The 25,474-nt window shown below is 40.6% G+C and overlaps 1 protein-coding gene across 3 annotated transcripts in view; it reads right to left on the bottom strand.

The window, feature by feature from the left end:
* Positions 1-14,067, bottom strand: part of SYT1 (synaptotagmin 1) — a 350,802-nt gene extending 336,735 nt beyond the window's left edge. For 2 of the 3 annotated variants that reach the window (XM_017804502.1, XM_017804504.1), the window contains exon 1: positions 13,990-14,067. The gene's annotated coding sequence lies outside the window, so the exon portion shown is untranslated. The remainder of the gene's footprint in view (positions 1-13,989) is intronic. The other variant, XM_017804503.1, reaches the window with a different exon arrangement.
* Between the last annotated feature and the right edge of the window lie 11,407 nt (positions 14,068-25,474).

Here is a 25,474-nt window from a genome sequence, read left to right as displayed (position 1 = left end):
TCCCTTATCTCCTTCTGTAAGTATCCTTTTTAACAATCATATTAAGAGCATCACCATGGAAAACAAGGAGTCATTTATGAAAGGCAAGGGCTAGCACATCATTCATCTGCTGTTGATGCATCAGTCAGAGGTATTGCAGACCCAGCAGCCATGCAGACGAGCAAGTTTCACTGAAGGCTGCTGTCAGGTCAGTGAGACCTTCCAAGTGGATGCCTAAATACAACTATATTTAAGGCCACACCAGCCTCTGTAATACTCAAGAGAAACAGCAGTTGGAGGAAAGAGACAATAAATTAAACAAACTCAGCACATCATCTGAGATCACATTCTGACCATCTTCCAGAAGAGCAAGCCAACGACAAGCCACACTAACAATGTGCTATTTAGCTTGGCCAACTTCACGGCAGCAACTCCAAGCCAGCCTGTGCCCCAGCACGCACCTGAGGTCCGGCTCTACCAGCAACAGCCATCAAGAATCAGCCCCAGCTGCTCTAAAGTTTGGGACTCCACCTTTAATGAGCCTAATTAATTTACTTTCAAGGCAGCCTGACTCCAGATTGCACTGTGTTTTCCAAATGTTTACCATAAAGCCAAGGGGAAGAGATGCCCTCTCCCTATAAGCCTCGACATGGTCCTGGGGTATTCCTCCAGTTCAGCTGCTGCTCAGCACCAATCCCTGAGAAGGGGAAAGATCAGTGCCTGCTCCCAGGAGGGCTTGGGGAAAAGTCAAAAGGGAAAATACTGCAGAACAAAATATTCTGATTGAAAATTGAACCAGGATTTTATTACTAAAACCAGTCCTTAGATGAAGAACTAAAAGATGGGGTTTCTTTAAATACCTTTTTTAACATGAAGTGATAGAGAAACAGAGATCATTACCCTCATTAAAAGGTGCTTTTATTTTCTTATTCAATCCCTCAGTCTTCTAACATAAATTTTCCTCTGCCACTGACAACTTCTGCATTATTTATACAATGGCCAAACTATAATTGGCCTCTTTCACATGGGTGAATATCAACATATGGGGGGGGAAATAGGGCAAGGAGAGAATGCAGGTAAGTGACAATTCCCATATTTGTAGAGAAAACAGTTGTATTCTGACAGCATGACAGATTTTAGATATACTGTTCTGCATTTATACATAGTTGATGTCTAGCTTATAAAGGTTCATTTAGCTATAAAAACATCATGTTTAGATATTGAAACTCTTCAGACTCAGAAATTCTTATGATCTGTGTCAACAAGACAACTGTTTTGCTGTGATATAATATTTCAGAGTACTAGATTTTTCTTTCTATACCATTCTAATTTAACTTTACTTTAGCTCTAACATGAAGATACAATTTCCACTGTACTGTGAAACCAATAGCCAATTCCCAAAGTCTAGAGGCAGAAATTACATAAGCTTAAAATATATATCCTATTTTACTCTTCACATTGCCAGCTTCTGTTTTAGCTTAGTATAGCACACTTTATTCCCTTACCACAGCAATTTATGGAAAAAACCCCAAACATTTACACCTTGAAGCTTTAATATCACAGTATATTCCCGTGTAGAGATGTGATGCCATGAATTAAGAGGGTCATACTTCTAGGATGTTCTGGTTCACAGCTGGAACAGGATCATTGGAACAGATTTTTACATATAAATGACACAAAGCCATTTGAACAGATTTTGCACTACAGCTCAGAAAACATGATTTCATCTCAGTTACAAACTACACCAAACTATAGCTTTGAAGTAGGCTAAGGAGGAAGGGAAGCGTCGAGTGTGTGCAGGGAGGCAAGCAAAGAAGAACCAAACTAACCCCTAAAAGCACTGTGCTCGTTCAGGTGCAAAACCAACTGCCCTTCAGAGGGGGAAAACACACACTCTAGCAACATCTGAGCTGCTGCTATTCTTGTCTCCTCCCAGAGCTTTGCTGACCAGAAGAGAGGCAATTCCTCCACTTTGCCAAGCGCCATACCACTTCTGCAGACCTGCTTGGTTCACTGCACGCTTCGGGCAAGATCCAAAGCTGGAGCCAGTAGCACTCTCCATATCAGCTTTCATATTCCGTTTTCAGAAAAAATCGTATCTTTTAACTGTTTTAATATAAGCTGTCTCCCCTCACAGAAGCCCACTTTCATCAACACAGAGTGGACAAGTCTGACTTCAAACTGCCCATAACTACATATAAAATATTGTCACTCCTGCGCAATGGACCTTTATTTACAATTTTACTGACTAGACGTCCATCTTTCTGCAGAGCTGATAGTAAAGTTTTCATTATTTTCAAGATCTCTACTTTTAGATATAAAGTTTATTCTTTCCTGACAGCACTGCACAGATTCTGCAGAAAGATACATTTGCTTTTCTATTCAGCAAAAACATTTATCTCCAAATGTTCTTTTTAAAGTTAGACTCTTAGACAAAGTTACTGTACTACTGAGGTTGATACATGGCAGTGCAAGTTTACTGACTGGACTCAATGATTTTACAGGTCATTTCCAACCTATCTGATTCTGTGATTCTCTATTCCCCTGAATCAAATACAGTAACACTAACTGCAGTAAAATAAATAATTTAAGCCCAATTTTAATTAGGTATTTCCAAATACACCACCACCCTCCTTTTAATCAATTATTTTTTTTTATTTTTATTTTAAAGCAATTTTAAGCAGTCATCACACACTAGTTTTACACATAATGCTCCTCTTCATAGAAAAGATGGTATTGTGATTAGCTTGGGTCCAGAAAACTGGGGTTCACTTCTCAGCCTTGACACAAACTCTCCATGAGGCCTTAGGCTCATCACTTAGGATTCAAGTGTCCCACGTCAGGTGTCTAAAAACTGGCTGATTAAGTCTCATCTAGCGATCTCAGATTTTTTACAGTCACTGGAAAGGAAGAGATAGCTTCAAAGAGCAGTCCATCTCACGTCCGGAGAGTAGTCCATCTCACACGAAGACAGATGCCTAAGGTAGGTCAAATGAATCACCTTCTGGAGGTATTTAAACTTAAATGACATGAATCCTATCCTTAATCTCCCTCTGCCATTGATCCCCATCTGTCATATGGGATTTATGTTTCAACATATCAACAGGACACTAGTTTGACTGGCTTCTACTTAACATAAATGACTCTCTGTTATGTACAGATTTGCATTCTTCACAAAAAGCTAATCCTAAAATCTTTACCTGAAATCTTCATGTCTATGTTCAAGACAGCCTACCTGGGCAGCTGTGGTTTTGGCTTTGTATTTGTTTTACCCATTTATGCTGTCACATACCAGAGCAGGACTAGATGTTCTCCTGTATCAGCCTCTCATTGAGAGAGGGAGCAGAAATCTCCAATAATTACATCAACCTCCAGATAGATGACCTGGTTTCTGTATTGGGGAAACTGCTGTAGCAGAACTTTGCTAATTCTCTTATCATAAAAACTGCTTTCTGGTATGAAACAGCTAGTCTCTTAAGTATTACTGAAGCTGGAATTAGTTTATCTCCTTTATGCCAGATAAATTCCCTCCTGGCCACAGAAGGCTAAAAGCCAGTCCCTTTGTACCATCCCACCTGTAAATAATTCAAATCCCAGTTGTGAGCACAGTATTATACAAGAAATAGCTTTTTTCAGTAGCAAGCCAAACAGTTTACCCAGTTTTCAACTAGAAANCAGATTACTGGAAAACAGGAAACTTTTTTGTATTTAAAACTGAAAAATTCCTAGTTATACCACATTGAAGGTAAAGAGGTTGTAAAGAGTAACTCAGCATAGTTTCTACTTAGAGATCTAAACTGGATGTCCAAGTCCCCTAGTATGAACAGTACAGCCTCAATGACCAGCAAAATATATCTAGCAGAATGCCTAACAAACAAGTGTTCACCTTTTCAAGTATGAAGTTTCCATGACTCAATTAAAATCCCTTTGAAGAAGGATGATATGGTTACAGCAATGAGTTGTTTATTGATCTCTGGGGGCCTTATATAATGGCACTTTTTCCAACATTTGGGCTAAATTGTATTTTTATTTTTAGCACAACTGTTCATGTCCCTAGTCAAAGATCTGGATCCTATTATGTTAGGCACACTGTTAACACATTACAAGATTTGTCAGGCCCTGTTCTAAAGAGACTGCAGAGCAAACACTGCTTCTCACAAATACGAAGCAGCTCTTTATGAAACAGCTGTCACCGGTTACAACCTACATTTGGAATTCACTGTGTTAACAGAGGATGTGGAGACCTAAGCCATCACACCCAGATCTTTTCCCATGTGTCCAGGCAAGCAAGCAACTTATAAAACCAAAACAGGTTTAAAAGTCTGTTCTAAGTGATGGTGACAATAAATAACTTCCAGTATTCCAATTCAACCATAAGTGCTTTGAAGGGTAAAAAAAGTAATTCTGTATTTCTGGGACCTAATTCAGCTCATCTAAAAAAATACAGTTCACTAGAAATACACTAACAAGAATTCTGGTCTAAGAATTGGAATTCTGAGCCAGAATTGGAAGCACAATATTAGACCAAGTCCAATGGAAAAAAGTAACATGGCCTGAAGCAGTTGCTTTGTAACAGGAAACAAAATTTCAGCACACATTTGTTTCAGGCTCACTCTATGTGCCTTATCTAGGGAAAAACCCATGTGTATTTACTACTGTTAAAACTGAGAGCAACTGTATATGCTGTGACTGTATTCATATTCACAAGGATGCTGGCCCATATGGTGAATACGCTTATTGCATATTAGTCTTAGACACTAACTTGCTGCAACGAATCAGCTAAGGTTTAGTTCCCTCTCTGCTAGGCTGTGTTTGTGTAGGTCATCATCTTTATCTCTGCAACAACAGGTGTAGAATTTTTGATCATCGCTGACCAACATACAGCCCTTCCACTAACACATTTTGCTGCTAAGCCTACTACTTTTAGTTCCTCCCAATCTTGTTACTCATGGGTACAGAAAACTCATATGCCCAATAATGATGAGGCAAGAGCTTCAAACTACAACAAACTTGACTAACCACAACCAATAAACTGATGGTTTATGCTAATGGTCTTTAAGAGCAGCTGACGGTCTTTAAGAGAGGGAAAGTTTCAGTACATTCCCTTACTCTTTTTTTTATAAGTACTATAGCATAAGATAAACACTAAGCACAGTTCTACACTCTATACCTATAGTGTATACCTATACTTTTTAAAACCTAGAATTTATTCAATACAATTACATCTAAGTTTGACTGGAGTAACTACCTTTAAGTATCTGAACAGCACTACAGCTGTAAGCAGGACAGGCTGAGCTAATATTTTTCAAAGTTTGAGGATAAATTCTTATATTACCTCATCAGCATAACCTCTATGGTATTAAGAATTATCAATATATTTATCCCAAAAGGACACACAAAATAGCCAATATTTGGCCCAATGCAGGACAAAACCTTGAACAATTTGTTAACTTAGAAAAATCTTCATGAATATGTCTTCGACTAGGGTCCATACTCACTACCTCCACCTATGACTTTTTGTCTGCACTTGAGGTCGTCCTTTCAAATTCACACATTCATCTACTTTAAACACCTATAGCCAACATCGTGAACTAGGCCAAGAGGTTAGGTTTTTACCTCCCCAGTAAAGATTCTTTTTCTTCATCACAAAAAAAGTCACAGAAGTAAGTGGAAGAGGGCAGTAACACCACAGAGTAAGGCATGCCAGGTGATAATCCCTTTCAGCAAATAATTTAGCTTTATTCTATGAAATCAGCTAACACCACTGAATTCATACATTGTTTTAAAAGTAGCTGAAGTGAACAGACATTCTAAGAGCCAAATTTCAACACAAAGCAAATTAAATGCTCCCAGTATCATGTTAGTACCAGAAGGAAATTCCAAAAAGCTATAAGTAGAGTAATATTGACACGCTCCATTAAAATTATGCCAACTGTTTTTCCTTTCACTTATATGGATCACATACAATTTGGAATCCCATCGATGAGTACATATATAAATGAGTTATATGGAAAGGCAGAAAAAGGGTTTGGCTTTTGGGATTCATTTGAATCCTTTCATAACAGTGTAGACAGTCTCTACTATGCCTGCAAAGGACTGGTTCATCACCTTTAATGGACATTTGGCTGGTTGTTGCTTTAGAATTTAATCAACACTACATAGATAAGCAGTGCTCAATTCAAAAATCTGAGCAATAGCTGCTTGATATCAAGATAAAATATTTATTACTATTATTCTTCTTCTAAAATGCTGATCTCCATAGTGAGTTTTATGCCTTGTTCACTATAACACAGAACTTTCATATCAATATTTATAAAGAATAATTGATTCTGAGTAAACAACTCGCAATTATTAGCCAGTGTATGATTTATAAAGCCAATATTTGCATATCGAATATTAACATAGGTCCAAGTCATTACTAAAAATGGACACATGTTTTGAAGATGACAAGTGCAAGAAAGCACTATAACATGTGACTTCAGGTGTTTTTGTCCCAGACAATTTTACTTTTAAGTTTTCACTTTGAACATTTTCTCAACAATCTAAAAGAGCGGTAAATACATATTAATTTTTAAAAAAGCAATATTTCAATCCTACTACGTAGAATTTACAAAAATAAAGCAAATATACAAGATAAGAGCAGCAAAGGCCTTATGCAGCTACAGGACATCATAAAGAAGAAAGTGACCTCTGTCAAGGTCACATGGATATTGCCTGGTGTTTCTCTGCTCTAACTAGCAGCTGAGCAAGCTAACAAAGCATGAAGTAAGAAAGCCAAAACTGATGAACAAGTGCAAGGTAGCAGCTTGTTGTTAGCATATGAAAAGAAACTATGAAAAAATGAAAACTGGAAAAAAAAAATCCACTGACAGACTCTTCATAAGGAAATATTAGCATGATACAGTTATCAAATGCAACAGCGTAACAAACACATCTTTAAACATTTGGGTTGTTAGAAAAAAAATAAACTTTAATTTCAGGATCCAGAAATCCTGAAATTCAACCATCACTACACTAGCAGTCAAAAATGTGTTTGTCTTCCACCCTTACCTGGACTACTCAAGGACATCTCTCTGCAATTCAGTGGAAAGACACTCTCAAAGCTAACTCTTACTTGCCTTTTCAGTAGAGTTGTATCCCTCTCCTAACAGACACCTGTTTTCTTACCAATGCCACCAATTAACCATCCATAGCCATGTAGTACACATGGAAACAGGACATGCGAGATGCTCACCAAGACAAGTTTATCCTGGTGCAAAGCAGAATCATGCCAGGGTTCCCTGGCTCAGATGCCAGGCACAAGGACTGACACCTCCACAGCCAGCTCCAAAACAGGTTTAGCAGAAAACTGTCCTTTGGGTAGCATCTCACTGATGGCATCTAGAAACTAAGGCCTATTTATGCAAGTCCACACTAGAATGATGGGATACAGGACACTGGTTCTCTCACATCTTAAAGAGTAACAGGCATACTCTTTTAAATCAAAGTTCCTACTAATAAGCTCAATTTATAGTTTTAGGATGTATCAGAGGAACAAAATAAATGGAAGGAAGTGTCATCGACTTCAATCGGCTTTAAATCGGGTCTCAAAGATTAACACCAGTTAGATAAATAAACAAAAAATTCTTGTCAGTAACATGGGACAAAATAGGATTATAACACACAAGGGCAGCTTAAGGGAAGTTCAGACAGAACCTCTTCACACTACACAAGTAACATGTCGCAACATCTTTTACAACAAATACTATTTAATCCAAGAGACACAGTAGGAGTCAATAGCAGCAAGTTCAATGGGTTGGTGATTTTAAGGTCAGAAGGACAGGTGATTACCTACTCCGTTCTCATGGATTAACACAAATCAGAAATCCAGCAATTTCAGCATCAAATCTAGAACTTGTACCTAGTCTAGTTAAAAGGAAAGAAAATACTGATCTACAGACTTCAAGTAAAGGTATCATCTCCTCACTAAGGTGGCTCATACACTTGCTACTCTGATGGAAAAACATTGATATCTCATTTCTAGTTTGGGGTCTTGTGGTTTGTGTGCCCAGCCAGGCTGCTGCATGACCTTATACATACCAGAGCATAATTTAATACCGGTATGTTCACTGTGTGGGCATCAAGGAAGCTCTCGGCACATACAGCTTTCCAAAGAGAACAGTAAGCTTTTAGGAGTTCCACTAAGAAACAGATTGGGCACATCTCAAATCACACAACTCAAGTCCCTCCTCTAAACTAATTCTAGTCGTGTGGCATCTTTTCTGAGATGGGCACCTTTCCTACTCTGAACAGTGTTTACAGATGCATACGGCTTCTTTGCTCTTCAAAATTGGGGCAGACGATGATCTCCAGATGTAATCCCCAATTCTTTTCTCAAGCTAGTATTTAGGGAGATTCACGATTTTTTTTACTGGAAGTAGGTGAAAGTATTACTGTTTTTCACTTTGTTAAAACACATATTCAGATACTGTAGGATGAGAAACCAAATTAAATCAGTTTATAATAGCACTTTTCCCAATTTTATTAAAATCGGCACAAAAAACCAGAATTATATTCATGAATACGGATTTTGTATTTTATTCCAGATCATTGTCAAAGGTAATGAAAAGAGTTGGAATAATAGAGATAGCGATTCCTCATATACTATCTCTTCTGCAATCTAGCACATGAAAAAAAGAAATCCGTTCTCAGGGACAATGATGCTGTTTTACACCATTATTTTTATAATTAGAACATTACCCTAAACTAAATCAAATGCCTGACTAAATTCAAAACAAGCTTACAATTTCAACAATAAACACAGTCCCTTTTTAATCAGAAAAAAAAAGTTTCAAAACTATTTTGATTGGGGTGTATGTATATCACACTATCCTTCTTTAACCCTCAACTATTCACCAATATATTGTGTCTTCTATCAACACATCATACCATTAAGTTTTTCTTAAGTTATCACTTTTAGCCTTTGGAAAAAAAACAACAAAACAAAACAACACACTCTAACTGCATTGTCACATATTCTTCTAAGAATTCCTCCCAATTCTAATACTTGTTTATAGATATCCACTAGGAATAAATTATTATAAAGAAATACTGGAAAAAAGGGGAAAAAAAATTAAAATTACATGCTACAAGTGATCTTAAGTGTTCCAAATAAGAGTTAGATCTAGTGTTCACCTGTCAATGTACAAATGTACAATTTTTCTAGGAAAAGCATGACTGAGACAACATCCTGAACCAAACAAACTATTTGTCATGGAATCTTTATTTCCAGACCTGAGGGAATGGCCTGTAGTTGTGTCAGGGGAGGTTTATGCTGAACATCAGAAAAAGGTTCTTCACCCAGGGGGTGGTTGGGCACTGGAACAGGCTCCCCAGGGAAGCGGCCACAGCACCAAGCCAGAGTTCAAGAAGCATTTGGATGATACTCTCAGGCACGTGGTGTGACTCTTGGGGATGGTCCTGTGCGGGGCCTAAGGGTTGGACTTGATGATCCTTGTGAGCCCCTTCCAATTCAGCATATTCTATGATTCTATAGTGCCTTGTGCAAAAGCACTCCAATTATTTTCAACTGCACTATCCACGTGGTTATTCAAACACATACAGATGAGTGAATTCACACGTAAACTCCTGTCTCTGAGCCAAGCCAGGCAATTGGTTACCAGCTTTCCCACTTTGCAACTGTTACACCAATTTTTCAGCCACATATAGAAAAATAATACCCTTAAGATAAAGGTACAAAACAGAACTTGTAAGCAGACTTTTAACCAATTCATTAAAACATTACTGGGCAACTTTGAGGCACATATTCTCATGTCTTTGTGGCACTCATGTATGTAGTCACTACAGACATGGCTAGAGTATTAAAGCTACTTCCATACATTTGGCTACTGTTATAAATCCTGAATAGTGTCCAGGAAACTTACAGACAGCAGCACTAAAATAACCAAATTGGTTTTAGCCACTACTAAATAAAATTTTTTTTTCCTGAAAAATGGTTTATTACTATAATAATTCAGAGTCAATGAATACTAAGTCACTTAGGTAAGTTTTTGTGACATTTTTTAAAATTTGTAAATTTTCTCTATTTAGAAGAACCTTTTTAATATTAGTAGTTTATCAGATAACTACACTGCATAGGAGAAATTCCAGATTTATTTTGTGTTCCGATACATTTCTCTGAGCATCTTTAGGGATGACTAGAAAAGAGAAATGGCATCCTGTGTTTGCAATTCTCTGAGAATTTAAAAGATGGCAACACCACTCCCTCTAGTATGGAGAAGGAGAAGTGTTCAGTGCCTGCTGTTCTGGGGAAAGACCTCCAGACTAGTAATGACAAGAAAACAGATTAAGAAAAATGCTCAGCTCTCTCATAACACATTCATGTGCTACTCCTTTAATCACTTAGGGAAAACAATAGAAAAGTCAGCCTCTAAAACATACTGATTAACATTTGTCAAAAGTAGTACTTAAGGAGACATTCTTATTATGGCTCCTATCCAGTTTTCAGTCACTGCAGTCTTCAAGGGAAAAAAATATTTTCAATAAATGTTTTTAAATATTTTATTTTTTTTTATTCAAACAGAAAACTTTTTCCACACACTGCTTGCACAAATCACTCAGCTGGTCTGTGTAGTCCCTGAAAGAAGTTGCCTGTAGCCTGCTCTTAGCATCTCACCAGAAGAAATCATGAAAAACCCTTGTCAGTTGTCCTCCTCCTATGCATTCTACTTTGGTATCCGGTATTTCTGTAAAAGATCTAACAGTATAAGCACCATTTCCTAATCCCCCTTTTTACCGACGTACATTAGGGAGGAATAAAGCCCACTGTAGCAAAGATGACATTTGTACATAACAATCCCGAAAATATGTGAACCTAACACTTTGTTTATTTAGTCTGGCAAATGCTTTGATTTAACCACAAGTATCTTTAGTAAATATCAGCAGTAAACACAAATTGATAGTTGGCTAATGAGCCTCCCTTATCTGTATTTCTAATTAAGGTTCTTCTTAAATACCAAGTTATGTTTAAAACAAACATTCTACAAAGAATCAAAGCAAAATCAAACGATGAAGTATTTCTCTTTGTGGAACTGCACATTTATATGGGCATCCTCAGCAAAGGGAAGGAGATCATGGAATCCATGCGTAATAATTCCTCCATGCTTCTCCTCCAGATATGCAGAAATATTTTCTTGTCCTTTTTATTTGTATTGCAAACTTTAATGTCTCTTCCACAGCAGGTAAAAGAGGTTGTATGCACTCTTTATTCAGAACACAATTCCCAGTAAAGAGTTTATCTGTGTGTTTAAATGTGCATATAAATATAAACCCCCACACAAGTATTTTTAAAATTGTAATCAGATTGTTGAACTGAGAGGAAAAGATCATGATATGCTAAATAAGAGCTTCATTTTCATGTGAGGAAACATCAATTAACTGAGTTCTGTACAGCTGAGTGGCTTAAAAACTTCAGCCAAACACTGAACTGCTCCTTTTTACTTATTACAGCCAACTCTGCCAAAAGACCATAAAAATTGATTTTATGTTTCCGGTGTCTCTATGCTAGCTGGAAAAATATAGATTTTTTTTTCCTTTAGGTTTCTGACAAACAGAACCTTCCCTTATCTCACACCTTCTCAACTACTACACTAATCAACACTGAGCATCTTCTCAGTCAGCTCTTATATCTGATTTAAGTTATCATTAAGGTAAGAGAACATTTCAGATTGTTAAATCAAACACTGTTTTGTATCTATGGTTTTAAAGGGCTTCTTGCCCACCCGTGGTACAGAAAAGGCTATATCCCACTTATGCTGCTACGGCATACATGGTAACAGATTATTTTTCACATTTGTTTTGGAGAAGTGTTAGATTTGCTCTGTTAGTCTGTGAGCTACCTCTTTAAATTCCAGTATCAATCCTTAAAATGGATTTAGCATCTTTTGCATCAAACATTAATAAGGCTCACTTAGGCGCTCTTAATGCGAAGGAAAATTGGGCTTGTATGAAATGGCTACACTGGAACATTTCATGCTTTTGCAAGTGCAGGAGTATGATTATTTCCTACAGCATGTCATTATCTTATGCCCTGTGGTTCTTTTTTAAATTATCTCTTCTCACTCAAGCTGCCTACACTACATTTTTAAGCTATATAGTTTCAATTTATGAATTGCATGGATGCAAATTTTGAGCAACTATACCACATTAAAGTATATTCCCCTCAGACACTACTAATAAAACAACAAATACAAAAAGCTTGGAAGAAAAAAAGATACGTGTTTGACTCAAGACATAAAATCAGGTCATTTGTTTCCAAGACAGACAAGAAAATACTATTCTAGACATATGTGCAATCTCCTTACACTTCTTCTGAGTAGGTTTATTTAAGCTTGGCAGGAGATGTCATTTCACATCCTCACAAAGCAAATTAGTTCACTGCTTACTTGTCCTTGTACCCAAAAGCTCCCCCTCCCTTTTTCAGGGACACTCCTATAACAACTGCTCATCTGTAACTCTAGATGTCAACTCACCAGGGAAAGGAGACTCCCCTTGGGTCTACAACTACCATCTTCCGCTTCTTAGGATGAAGTAACTCTCACAGACAATAAAGCAGTTTAAACAGCACATAACAGATTAACATGCAACATGGATGGCACACTGCACAGCAGCTCTGAGGATGAGTATCACCATTGCAGATTAGTAGTCTATTTGTCTATAACATGTATGTGTATCTAAAATTACTCTACTGACCTTTGTACAGAAAATATTATTTCAGAGCCATTGAAATATTATTGCACTACAACATTTTGCATTGAGTTTACAAGGCAATAAAGACAGAACTCCTTCTTCACCCACAAATGGCTATTCAAAAAGGAAAATAAAACCTGACATCCCCAGACAACCAAAAAAAAATGATTTATTTGGATGCCAACATCTGTCTCGAGATTGTGGCCAAGTGCTTTTCTGTGCTCATTTAGGACTCAACTTGGAAAGCTTTTCAGTTACATTTACCTAGAGATTTCTCTCTACCCCTTCCCATCTGACAGAAATCACTCAGCTGGGTCTGATGAATAATAGCAAAAGGCAGCTTGTATCAGAGATGATTGAATTACAGATTGTTGAAAGTACCACAAAGGCTCATTCCAATGACTACATTTAATTTATTTACTACACTGACTACCAGAAGCTAGTAGTCGTTTGATATCTTTATTTCAGAAGACTGGAAACAAAAGAAATATTAATATTCTTTGCCACTTTCTTACTACCGTCCCTAGTAGAGTTTGATAGCCAAAATTAACTTTTAAACATACCGTGTGCGTCTGGGAACCAGACTAAAATGTACCCCAAATCAAAGCAGGGCAAGCAGTATTCCGTAAAATGAAGGAAATAATGTCAAAGAAAATGAAATTGCACGGAAAGAAAACGCGTTAGCCTGGCAGCCTTTCTAAGTAATGTGGGAAAGGGTTTTGTGAATTGATACACAAACGATGATTAGATGTCCTGCGGTCCAGAGGGAAGACCAGCGCAGGCGGGGGCACACCGCAGTGCCCCACCGCTCTCGGCAGGGGCGGCCGTCGGGACAGACCACCCTGCCGAGGGCGAGGGCACAGCGGCGGCAGCAGCCAGGTGGCACCCGGAGAAACAAGTTGGCTCGGCGACCGCCTGGGCGCCGGCTCCGGGCAGCGGCGGGGAGGGATGGAGGGATGCAGGGTGGACAGCTCCCCTCTCCTACAGCCAGAGCGGGGGGCGGTGACAGCGGAGCTCCGCGGGGGCGGCGGGGGGGAAGGGGGGTGCGGGCGCCCCCTTTGTCTGTGTCGCCCCTCCCGTAACCGCCCCTGCCCCCGCCAGGAGCGCTCCGGGGGCGGGCCCCCGCCCCCCGGCAGCCGCGGGCAGAGGCGCCGGCCGCCCCCGGAGCATGTGCTCTGCCCCCGCCCGCACAGCGGGCGCCCCCCCTGCCCGAGGCGACGCCGCCCGGGCGCGGCAGCGGGCAGCCCCGGAGCTCTGCCTTACCTGGCAACCGGGTCGGGCGCTCCCGGCTCGTCCTTCAGCCTCTCCCCGCGGCGGCACCTCCCGGGGCGAGGCTGCGGTGCACGGCGGGGCGCGGGCGGAGCGCCCCCGGCACGGCGGGCAGGTTGCCCCGGTCCCTTGCGCTCGGCGGGCTGGCTGCGCGCCGGGCGTTAAGTTTGAGCGGCGGTGTCGGCCGCCGGCGGGCAGGGCAGTGCAGGGCGGGCGGGGCGGCGGAGGCGGCACGGGGGCTGCGCGGCGCCCGGAGCGCCGCCACACTGCAGCGTCTCCAGGAATCCCTCCCGCGAGAGGCAGCCCATCACCCCCGGCCCAACGCCCTCATTGGCTGCGGGGCGGGGACACGCGCCCGGGCCGCCAATGGCGAGGCGCCCAGCATGGGTGGAGCCGCCGCGCCGGCCTCGCCCATCCCGCGGCCACCCGGTCTCCGTCCTCCCCGTCGGGCGGGGCCGGGCGGTGGCGAGCGGGGGAGGAGGAGGAGGGTGAGGAAGAGGAGGATGGTGAGGATGAGCAGGGCATCCCCGCGCATGGCGGGCGTGGCTGGCATTCCCGGGGCTGCCGCCCGGCAGCACGAGGCGCTGTGCCACAAGCACAGCGGCCGTCGGGTGAGCGGGGTGCCCCGGGCGGGGCGCGGCAGGAGCCCTCGTTGGTAGGTCGGCGGGAAGCGGAGGCGGCGGCGACGACCCCCGCCAGGCGTTGTTGGTACTTTTAGCGAGCCTGTGGTGCGCAGCCCTCCCTCTGTGGCGGCCCCTGGGCAGCTCGCACCGGGCAGTCGCGACTGAGCGGCGAGTCGTAATTGGCCTGTGGCTTAGGCGAGAGCAGACCGTATCGCGTGTTCAGGTAAGGACGTGCAAGGGTTAACTTAATTCCCTTGATCTATCCACTCTGAACTGGAGCTTTGATTAACATTGGTCTGCAAAATGTAACTGTAGCAAATTCAATTAAGGGGAGCACATTTCTTCAACTTTTAATTAGATCTACCCTATTTGTCTAATGTTTAATATAACATAAAAAGCTGCTCAGGTTCCAAAGGGAAATGAAAATAGATTTAGATGTAAGCTTAGGTTTTAAAAATACAACAGACTAAAGTTCTTTGTTCCTCGGCATATATTATTACTGCATCTATAGCCACAAAGGCACAGGAGGAAAACAATTTTACCTGTAAAATTGCAAACATAACAGTGTGGTATTTATGTAAGAGTTTCCTATAACCTTTAATTAGTCACAGGGTACCAAACATACAGGTTGTAGCCCAGGTTTGATGCACTACTGTGCGGGCTACTGCTGGATTACAGTTGTTCTAAGAAAACTTGAGAAAGTAGTAATATATCTCACAACTATTTAGTTGATTTCAGTTAGTACACGAGAGTGAAACTTACCTACAATTCATCTTAATATGATAAATAGCAGATGTTGGCAAAGAGAGAAGCCCAGCAAAGAGCGGAGCCCGTATGCCATCATTAGTAGGTAACTGAGAAAGTAATGAAGCTCCCAGGCTCATCTCATAGGTGACTTACTATGCCTTCAAATGAACTTCATCCCGCCATTCCCCACCCATACTTTCATGGTGGGATTTGCCTCTAAAAGTCACAGCCCTTTTCCAGTTCAGTTCGAATACACATTTTCTGATCACATCAGTGCTAGATGTGTTCTTAGGTCTGTTAGGCAAAATATCAGTTTTTCTTTTATGGGCACATTAGATCATGAGAGGGGAAAGGACAACAAATGCAAAAGAAATTACGTTCTAAAAGTCTTGCTGAGCTATGGAAAGGAGAAACCACCATAATTTAAACTGCATGTGTAGAAGTGGTCTCCTGTGCCTGGATTACCCTGTCTGATGTAAAACTGTTGCTGTTTTCTCTGTCCCGATACACTATAATTTGAGGACTATTTTCTCTAGGATCATTTATCTGGTCAGTTTAAAAAACCCACAAGTTTCAGTGCTAGTAATTATGAAGACTTGATGCTGAGTTCCTAACAGCCACACAGCCAGAAGTCTGTAGGAGTCTGACATTCACAAGGCATGACACATCATACTCTGTCTTCGTATTTGAGCAAAGACAAGAAACATCATTAAGCCCAATGGCCCCTCCTTAGTGTAGAGACAGTAAGGAACAGAAATGCTATCTAGCAGTAGCCCCGAAGAGTATACCATGACTTTCTCACTCTCTGACTGTGGTAGTCCCTACATGATTATTCTGCTACATTTGAAAAAAAAAAAAAAAAAGGAAAGCTGTAGTAGAGGCTGGGAGAGTAGTGGGAGAGATTTCACCTAATATTTTCTGAGCTTGGCTGTTTGCAATAAACAAATTGCTACAGATGCAGCACAGGCATGCATGCTTCCTTCTAGCACACATGCTTCCTTCAGTTCCTTTCGGGTTCAAGGTTTATTGATAGAGAAAGAGGTTTTATTTCACTACTGAATTCTCAAGGAAATGGATGTTTACTATCCAGTCATTATGTTACTTATACCAAAGAAGCTGGGAGACTTGAGGAATGACATACATATACAGAATGGGCAAGGATGTTCTAGAAGAGCTTAGGAGCCATTTGATGAATGCTTGGAGTGCTAGCCAAATGCTAGCCACTAAACTCGTGCATCATAGATCACTGTATTTTTTACTGTGAAGGTTTTTCTGAATTTTTTTTAATGTGCTCTAGTGTATCAGAAGAGAATTTTAAATAGTGTCTACCATTAATAAGTTCCTACTAAGGAATCCCACTAAGTACAAATGAAGAACTAGATTTTATATTCTTCATATGCCTTGTTTTTAATTTAGACTTTGACTGAGCCAGAGATACAGGAGCATCTTGAAAGAATTTAAATAAAAAAGCAAAACCAGAAAGGATGCAATGTTTGTCTTTGCCATTTTCCTTTTTTATGCTCTGTATACTATATTCTCAGGCCTATTTTGGCAAGTTTTATGGCGTATAAAGAGCAAATACTAGAATAACAGTCACTGAACTGAGGCTAATTCAGAAGCAACAGCAGTTGTTACAGGTAAAAAACTAGCAGTGACGGCTCTAACTTTGAGCCCAAGCTGCCCTCAGTTTCCTTTTGTATGTCAGCCTTTGTGTGACCAAGCATCACAACTGCCACTATTAGATGTACAAGATGAGAAGTCAGGTAAGTCCTGAGAGCAAATCAGTGGCAGGTGAATGAGTAAATGATACTGTTGACATGATAATTTACTTGAACAAGTAGAGTCTAGATCTGTAAAATAGCTGTTTGAACTGTGACTGTCATGATTCACTGCCCTTGTGTTGCATGAGATCACACATACCTGTCTTTAACAGGAAGATGCTTTTATTTTGTTCTTCATTATCATGTAATTTACTCCTATTTTTACTTTGATTTGACCTTTTCCATCCTCAAGTTTCTTATTTTGAGAGAGGTTCCTTTGCATGAAGACAAAGGAATTGGCTTGTGCTTAGGGAAATGGAACAGCTTTTCAAATTAAGTTCTGATTGCATGAGTTCAAGCACATGTTTCTGAAACTTCTTTTAGCAAATTAAATGCATGCTCTTGATTATTTGTTTTTTTTGTTTTTTTTTTTTCTAGTTCACTGGGAATCTAAGGGCTGCTCTGTATAGCTGAAGATTAAACACTTGGAATCACATTTTTAGTGCTCTGTTGTCACACCCTTGGTATCAGTAAAGTTTCCATAATACATATTGGGTGACGATGTTGTATTTAGAAAGCATTCCCAGTCAGGCAGCCAAATCTGCATCAGAACATAAAAACAAGAAAGCTAAGTTCCGAAAGTGAGAATTAACCTTCAGTAAAATTAATAAATACAGGAGTAACTGTTCAGCTGTACACAACTAACAAAAGTGTCATATGAAGTAAATCTTTGAAGATAACTTTTGAATTAATGTATGTGTTTGGAACTTGGGTAGAGAGTGGAGAACAAGTGTTGGGGGTTTGTGGTTTAAATTCTAGCTAAAAATCAAAGAGTGAAATCAAAGAACTTGTTAGTGCGCTCACTGATGTTTGTCTGAGTGTGTCATTTGATTTCATTGTTTTCTTCTGTTTGATCTGTACACATCTGCTGCTGCTTCTAAGTTGTTTAGGGAGAGATGTTCTCTTTTAATCTGCATTTGTATAGCAGCTGACACTGAGAGCTCCTGCTCTGTGCCCTGGGCTCCTGGACACTGTGGCAGCAGAAATGAAAATGAGAACAAAAGTTCTTTTTTATGAGGGGATGTTAAAAGTGTAGCCAAACCAACCTGCATAAGCTTTGCACAGATGTCAGCTATGTAATGCAAGGACTGATCTGAGTCAGTGTCAGTCTGTTCCCCTGTAGATGGTGCCCCTAGTTCAAGGATTCTCTTTTGGGTTTTCAACTCTCCCTCCCTAATCCTGCTCCCCACTTTGAAAGTCATTTTTCACCAAAGTGGTGCTCAGGGTGGTACTCCAGAAAAAATGTGTTTTCAGTGTGGGTAAGATGAGCTGGACTGAAGTCCCAGTTCCCTTTCAGGTGGAATCTACTGTATAAAATGCCAACCGCTGAATCCTTAGCTTCCAGAGCACCCAGATATTGCCAATTTCCTTACCTTATGGTGGTAGACATTATGGCTTCCCCATGCAAAATTTCTAATCTGTGGTGAGCATATGCATCACATGGATGACTGTGTAATAAAAAGAATGTGAAGTGGAATTTATAATTTAATTTTGAGGAGCTGACCTTGCAAAGCAGGTCAGTAATGATAGTGTTACCTCCAAGGCGAGGGTCCAGACTGAAACAATGTCTTCAAATGGATACAAATGATTATCACAATGTGCATAAGAGAGGATATTCCATTGCCTCCAATAAAAAATAAGAATAACTCCATTGGAGAGACTGGAATGAATTGCCTATTAAGTGCAAAATATGCTTGTTTTTACACCACCCTGAGAGTGGAATGAAGATGAATAGTATTAGAATATATAGAGAAGTGAAATGGAGCTAAAACCTTATGGCTTCAGGCTTCCTAAATTTCATGTCTCTAATTTGAGATGTCCACAAAACTTTCCCCATGCAGCAGACATACAACAAAGATCCGTCAGAAAGCCAGCCCAGCCATGAAACATGGCAAGTTCTACCACCTAACTATGCAGAGTAGGCCAAGAACTTCCATGTGAATTAAAAATGGGGTAAGGTTACTAGGGTAAAGAACTAGTTAATGTATTTTAAATTTCAGAAAATTCTTTTGAATATCAGTAGCCTGATAAATAATTCTCAAGGGAGTTTGTTTTCATTTAGCTCACACTGTCATGTCATTCAAAGCCACAGTGAAATTACCCTAGTATTTATATTTAAAATGCCAATCATGAAAGTGTCAGAATTTTTCTTTTACAGTAGTCATCATTTCGTAATAATTTCTGTCCTTTTTAAAAAATGTATTTACTTCTCTTCCAGAAATGCAGTCACTGTACAATTCTGACATTTAAACTACTGTTGGGCTTAAAAGCTTGCAAACCACATGGATAAATGAACTGGAAATTACGTATCATTAATATAATTACGAGAAAAGATTTTTGAATTTTGCTTTCTTCGTAGCTATGTTTTAGCCAGTATGCAATATGGTAAACTAGTTACCTCTGGCAATTCTGTCTGTCAGCAACATCATTTTGTTTGCAAACAGAAAGAATTGTTTTGTTTCTCCTATTGCTTTTTCTATAGCATATGTTGTAGCCTTCAAAGTGCATGAGTATAAGAAGGGAATAGAGCTCTCCAACTGTAAGTGTTGTTAAGATGATAAGGTCAGTGGTAATGTCTCTTCTGCAAACCTTGATAGATATTTATCCATGTCAAAGCTGAATTTTTAGTCATTACAGTATGCTAATGAAAAGGCGGCCTTTCTTGCTTTTTAAAAAATTTAGGCAAAGAAAAATAAATCCTACCCAGTGAACCTAATTCTCCTCACAGTTAGACAGGTATAAATCTGTAGTAAGACCTGCTGTCTTAAAAGCACAGTTTCCATTACTGTTATCTTCTATAAATCAAATAGGGACCTAAAGAAGTTAATGTACCAATGCGTAATTTTAATTCAAGTGCCGAACTTAAATGTGAAGTTTTAAGGGAACAGTGACTTCAGTTGCACACTGGGGGACATAGTTTCTTCCTTACTCAGTAGTTCTTACTTAGTCTGGGGCAAGATCATCTTTCCTAGCTGCTCATAAATCTGTGATTGATAATCCCCTGGCACCTTCCTAGGTTTTTTGCTTTTGGCCTCTTTGGTTGCCAGTCCTCTTACTTTCCTTCTCAGTCCTTTCTGTTAATCTTGGAATATATTTTGAGATAACATTACCAATCCTAAGTGAGAAATGGTCTGAACAGTCACAGTCATCCTCTTCAGCCTTAACATGAGACCTGTTTCTGCAAGAATCAGCATTGGTCCTTTTCTCTTAGGGATGGAAGTAAAGTCTGCAGTACAAATTATGACTGATGATGAGGTACAATAATAAAGTGGCTCCTTTTGAGGAATGGAAAAGTTACTAAGTCAATGGTTTGGTTTTTCATTCTTGTTTTTATGTGAACAGAAGTAGCTAGTCAGGAATGTTACTTAATGGATAGAAGAAAAAAAAAGAATAAAAACAGACTAAAAAGCAATACAGGATGGAGATAATAAAGTATAAAGATTCTCATCACTAGAAGCTCATCCTTGCCCACACTGAGACTGGACTAAGAGCTTGCTAGCTTAAGCTCAGTAATTTGATCCTAGGGAGAAGTTCAGCCCAAAGGAGTATTTGGTACTAATTAGTTTAAGGATTTTGGCCGATATCTCCTTGTCCTTAAGTGTGGATTTTCAAAGAAATGGTGATTTCATATGCTCTTTGATGTTGGAACTCTAAATTAAAATGTTCTTTCTAAAGATGAGAGCCTAGATTAAGTTATTCTGGGACTTACAGTGGAGTCCTTCATGCCTTAACTCTCTTCCTTCTACTGGAATCTGTGGCCTACACTTTTCCCACCATAATCACAGAAAGGCATTATCATCATTATTCCCTCATAAATACAAAGGTATCTGCAGAATAACCTCTGGGATTTATTAGAGCAACAGTCATTCCTCCTAAGTTTAAAAAGGCCTGTTCAATGCTAAGGTTTTTTATTAACTGACTCTTCAGTTTGGCTTTCCCTCTGTAAGTTATTAAGCTTTATCTCTGAAAAAATTGATTTTTTTTTTTTAAGGAAACTGGCCATGCCATTTTTATCATACAGGGGTTCATAAGAATGTCTACGTTTGACTTTTCCACAAGATTTATGTTAGTTTGCTTTCCCTTGTACTCTAATTTAAATAGAAGTTATTTGATTTTTTTTTCCTGTGGTCACTTCTTAAAAATCCTTGGAGGTTTTCTTTGGAGGGAAATAGTTATTTGCAGAAATTATTTACAGTTTAATTGCTAGTTTAATTACAATCCAATGTCTCATTTACTGTGACACCCTATATTCTGCAGGTTGAGCTGTGATAGATTACAGGAGTCATAATGGCAATAGGTTCACTTGTGTCTGGAGCTGGACAGCCTTGCACTGTTGTCAGCAGACCTGCCCTGAAAAACTGCACTGACCTGCTAGTGATGATTAGAAGGTGAAAAATGCTCTGACCAAACCTATTTTGGGTACTTCAGTATTGTGGTGTTTTTACACTCCCAGATTTTGCCACTGATGCTAGTCCACTGACTTTCTGTACTGCCTATATGTTGGTGAACACATAGAATCATAGAATCAGCCAGGTTAAAAGACCTCTGCAATCATCAAGTCCAACCCTTGATCCAACACTACCGCAGTTAATAGACCATGGCACTAAGTGCCACATCCTGTCTTGTCTTAAAATCCTTCACTTCCCTGGGCAACCCACTCCAATGCCTGATTACCCTCTCTGTAAAACATTTCTCCCTAATATCCAACCTAAACCTCTCCTGGCACAGCTTAAGACCATGCCCTCTTGTCCTACAGATAGTTGCCTGGGAGAAGAGACCAACCCCCACCTGGCTACAACCTCCTTTCAGGGAGTTGTAGAGGGTGATGAGGTCTCCCCTGAGCCTCCTCTTCTCCAGGCTAAACAAATCCAACAACCCCAGTTCCCTCTGCCTCTCCTCACAGGACTTGGGCTCGGGTTCCTTTACCAGCCTTGTTGCTTCTCTCTGGACCTGCTCCAGCGCCTCAATGTCCTTCCTGAACTGAGGGACCCAGAACTGGACACAGTACTCCAGCTGTGGCCTCACCAGTGCTGAGTACAGGGGAGGAATCACTTGCCTGGTCCTGCTGGCCACACTGTTCCTGACACAGGTCAGGATGCCATTGGCCTTCTTGGCAACCTGGGCCCACTGCTGGCTCATGTTCAGCTTCTTGTCAATATTCAAGGGCTGTCAACATTCCGGGGCTGTCCTAGAAAAAGCATTTCATAGCATGAGTACAGAGACTAGCTGATACTTTCAGCAGGTTTTGTCTCACTTCCATCACTATGGATGCTATCATATCGTGTGTGGCCAGCTTATAGTCCTCCACAAGGGTCCCAAAACCTATGTACCTTTCTGGAAGGACCTCTAACCCTTACTACCATACTACAAAGAACTGTATTTGCAGTATACAAAGGATCCATTTGAGGTTCTGTTCCTATTTCTGGTGCCAGTTAGAGACCTATGTGAGGAAAAAAAGATTTGATGCATCCATGTGCTAAATTTCATACTCATCAAGATTAGCTGCTAATAACATTTAGACATGTATTTATAAAATAACTGTGGTTGGGAGACACATTTAGTCATCTGCTCTAACCACATGCTCAAAGCAGTTCCTGAAAGAACAAGTTCCTCAGGGCTTCACTCAGTAAAGTTCTCAGTGTCTCTAAGGATGAAGGTTCCACAGCCATCTAGGTTTTCTCCAGTGGCCTCACTCTGGGGTGTCAGTGTCTTCCTTGTACTGCAATGCCCAAAACTGACATAACGCTCCAGATGTGGTCTTCCAAGTACTGTATAGAAGGGATAGATTTCTTGCCTTGACCTCCTGGCTCTTCTCTTGCTGATACAGCTGAGGATGCAGTTGGCCACTTTTGCTGCAGCAACGTACTGCAGGTTCATGTTCATGGCTTAGAGTCACAGCTATAAAATGAGAAACTGAAAGGCTGTGCATGTACATGTATGAGGGACTGAAAGAAATTCAGTGGATTGAAACAACCCTGGGGGGGGGCAGGGCAAGTTCTGCCAGGGTGGGATGGTGCACTGCCCAATCCTCTCCACCTGTCCCTGGCACCTTTAGTTTAGCCCAGAATGGCTATTAGCCATTGGCACCCCTGAAGCCCTACAACACACCCCCTGGAGCCCCTAACCCAGCCCCGTATTGGTGGCAGACAAGAAGTCCCACATGGGGGGATTGGCCACGGAATCCAGAGCAAATAAAACCAGCACCATGAGGCCACTGCATGGTTCATGGTCTACTGTTCCTGGACTCCTGGTAGCTGGATCTATGCTGGACCTAGAGGGGTAGCTACAATTCTCTCTCTCTCTCTCTCTCTCTCTCTCTCTCTCTCTCTCTTCGCTTCTTCCCCTTCTTCTAATTTTGTTTTATTGATATTTGGGTAACTTAAACCTGGATGGCTTGGAATTTTCTAAGTTGATGCTTTGTGAAATGCTTTATGTTCATTGAATATTTGCTTTAAACTTTTGCCAAGTTCACTTATTTTCCAAAGTTTGCCAGTAAAAGTGTGTTATTTTGACATTTCTGCCACATGCAGCCTTGAAGTATAAAAGAACTGAAGGCCCTTTTAATAAATCTGTCAGGCAGATTTTTGGAGCCTTGTGTATTTTTAGCGTAAAACTCCTTCAGTGAGCTCATAAGAGCCTGGTGTGTTACAGCATGTCCATCTTTGATCAGAACCAGCCGAAAATGAGTCAGCTTCCCACACCTCCTTCCTGAAACTGGTGTCAAGGAGGCCATGAACCAGTCTGTGCGGGGCCACCATCTCTCCTGTTACAGAGATGTGATGGTCTGCTGGTGATATGAACACTGTTTATGGTTCTGAAAAGTTGGGGATGCTGTGTAATGCCTGGCACTGGAGGAGTGCAGGAATTCTTCTGAAACTGTTCAGTTATGAATGATATGCAGGAGGTCTGTGAGCATCTTTATGATCTTGACAGTAGATTCTTTTAGCTCAAACTAATGACCGGGAATGACTAAGCTTGAAGGGGTAATGATTTCCTTCTTAGATCTAGAGCTTCAGAGGAGTATACCAAACACTTGGCAGATGCAATTATTCTTGTCCTGAAATTCACTGGCATCCTGAAAACCTGTTTTCAGCTGTTCCAGGCCTGAAGAGGGATGTTTCTCCACTATCAGAAATTAATTTCACTTGTCCAGAGTTTCCAGACAGCAGAGAACAGACGGCACTCAGATGCAGCTATGACTCAGTCTATCCTGGTAGGAGGTTAGGACTTGCTTAGCAGATTTTGTCCTGGTTCTTCTGCTGGAGGAGTGGAAATGAATGACCATTCGTAGGCAGGATGTCAGCAGAGAAGATTTAGATTATTGTGATGCTCTGTGGTCTTTGGGAAGCAGAGAGCACCCCTGTACATGAGACAGTCACAGCATGTGTTTGAAATGGAAACTGATGGTGAATAAATGCAAAATAATGGTCTATAATTATCTATAACTACTAAGATTTTGTAGTGAGGGGAAACCAATGTGGGACACAATCTACAGACTGCAGTGATGTAGATGCAGCTGATGCACACACCTTGGATGGACACCTGAGTATGCACCAATGTGCTGCTCACAAATACAGTACAGACTTAGTCCATGAATCACCTTTATAAAGTATACTTATTCAACACTTGATGTAGATCTAGGTTTATACTTAGGCTTTTCATGTGCATTCGTATAATCCAACCTTGGAATAGATATCTCAGCACCTTTTCCTTGCTTACTCTTTCTGCCTTCTCATCATACATTGGAAACTTCTCCAAGACATCATGCACAGATACATACTGAGAGGACGGTACTCATATTTTCTACAATGAAGTGTTATGAGCTCTATGATGTCTGATATGCTTATGTCTACTACAATAGTAGGAGAGCCTGTATAGTAGTAATAAATCTAGTATAGAGTAGTAAAGCTAGTCATGGCTAGGCTTCGCGAACAAAGATTTGGGAAGGGCTCTACTCACATTTGTTACAAGTGCGCTGGTGGCTAAAAAGGCCAATACGAGGCAGGCACTTCCGGTTGCAAAAGGCACAGCAGAAAGACTCCTTAGGTGGTATATTCTGCAAGGCACGAATCTTTCTGTGTTGTCTTTTCTCCTCGAGAGTGATCCTGCGTGCGTTCTCAAAAGGATCAGCAGCGTTATAGATGGTGTGTCTCCAGACTGCCCGATTGGAGGCCAGAGTAGACCAGTTATGTTGATCAATATGGCCAAGGCTGAGATGTTGTTTCAGGGAGTCCTTGTATCTTCTCTTTGGGGCTCCTCTCTTGTGGCAGCCAGTGGCAAGTTCACCAT

Source organism: Lepidothrix coronata, unplaced genomic scaffold (assembly GCF_001604755.1).
Source record: "Lepidothrix coronata isolate B3197 unplaced genomic scaffold, Lepidothrix_coronata-1.0 Scaffold9, whole genome shotgun sequence".
NCBI classification, from domain to species: Eukaryota; Metazoa; Chordata; class Aves; order Passeriformes; family Pipridae; genus Lepidothrix; species Lepidothrix coronata.
Note: the sequence above shows the minus strand (reverse complement) of the source record. Positions and strands in the feature narration are given on the sequence as shown.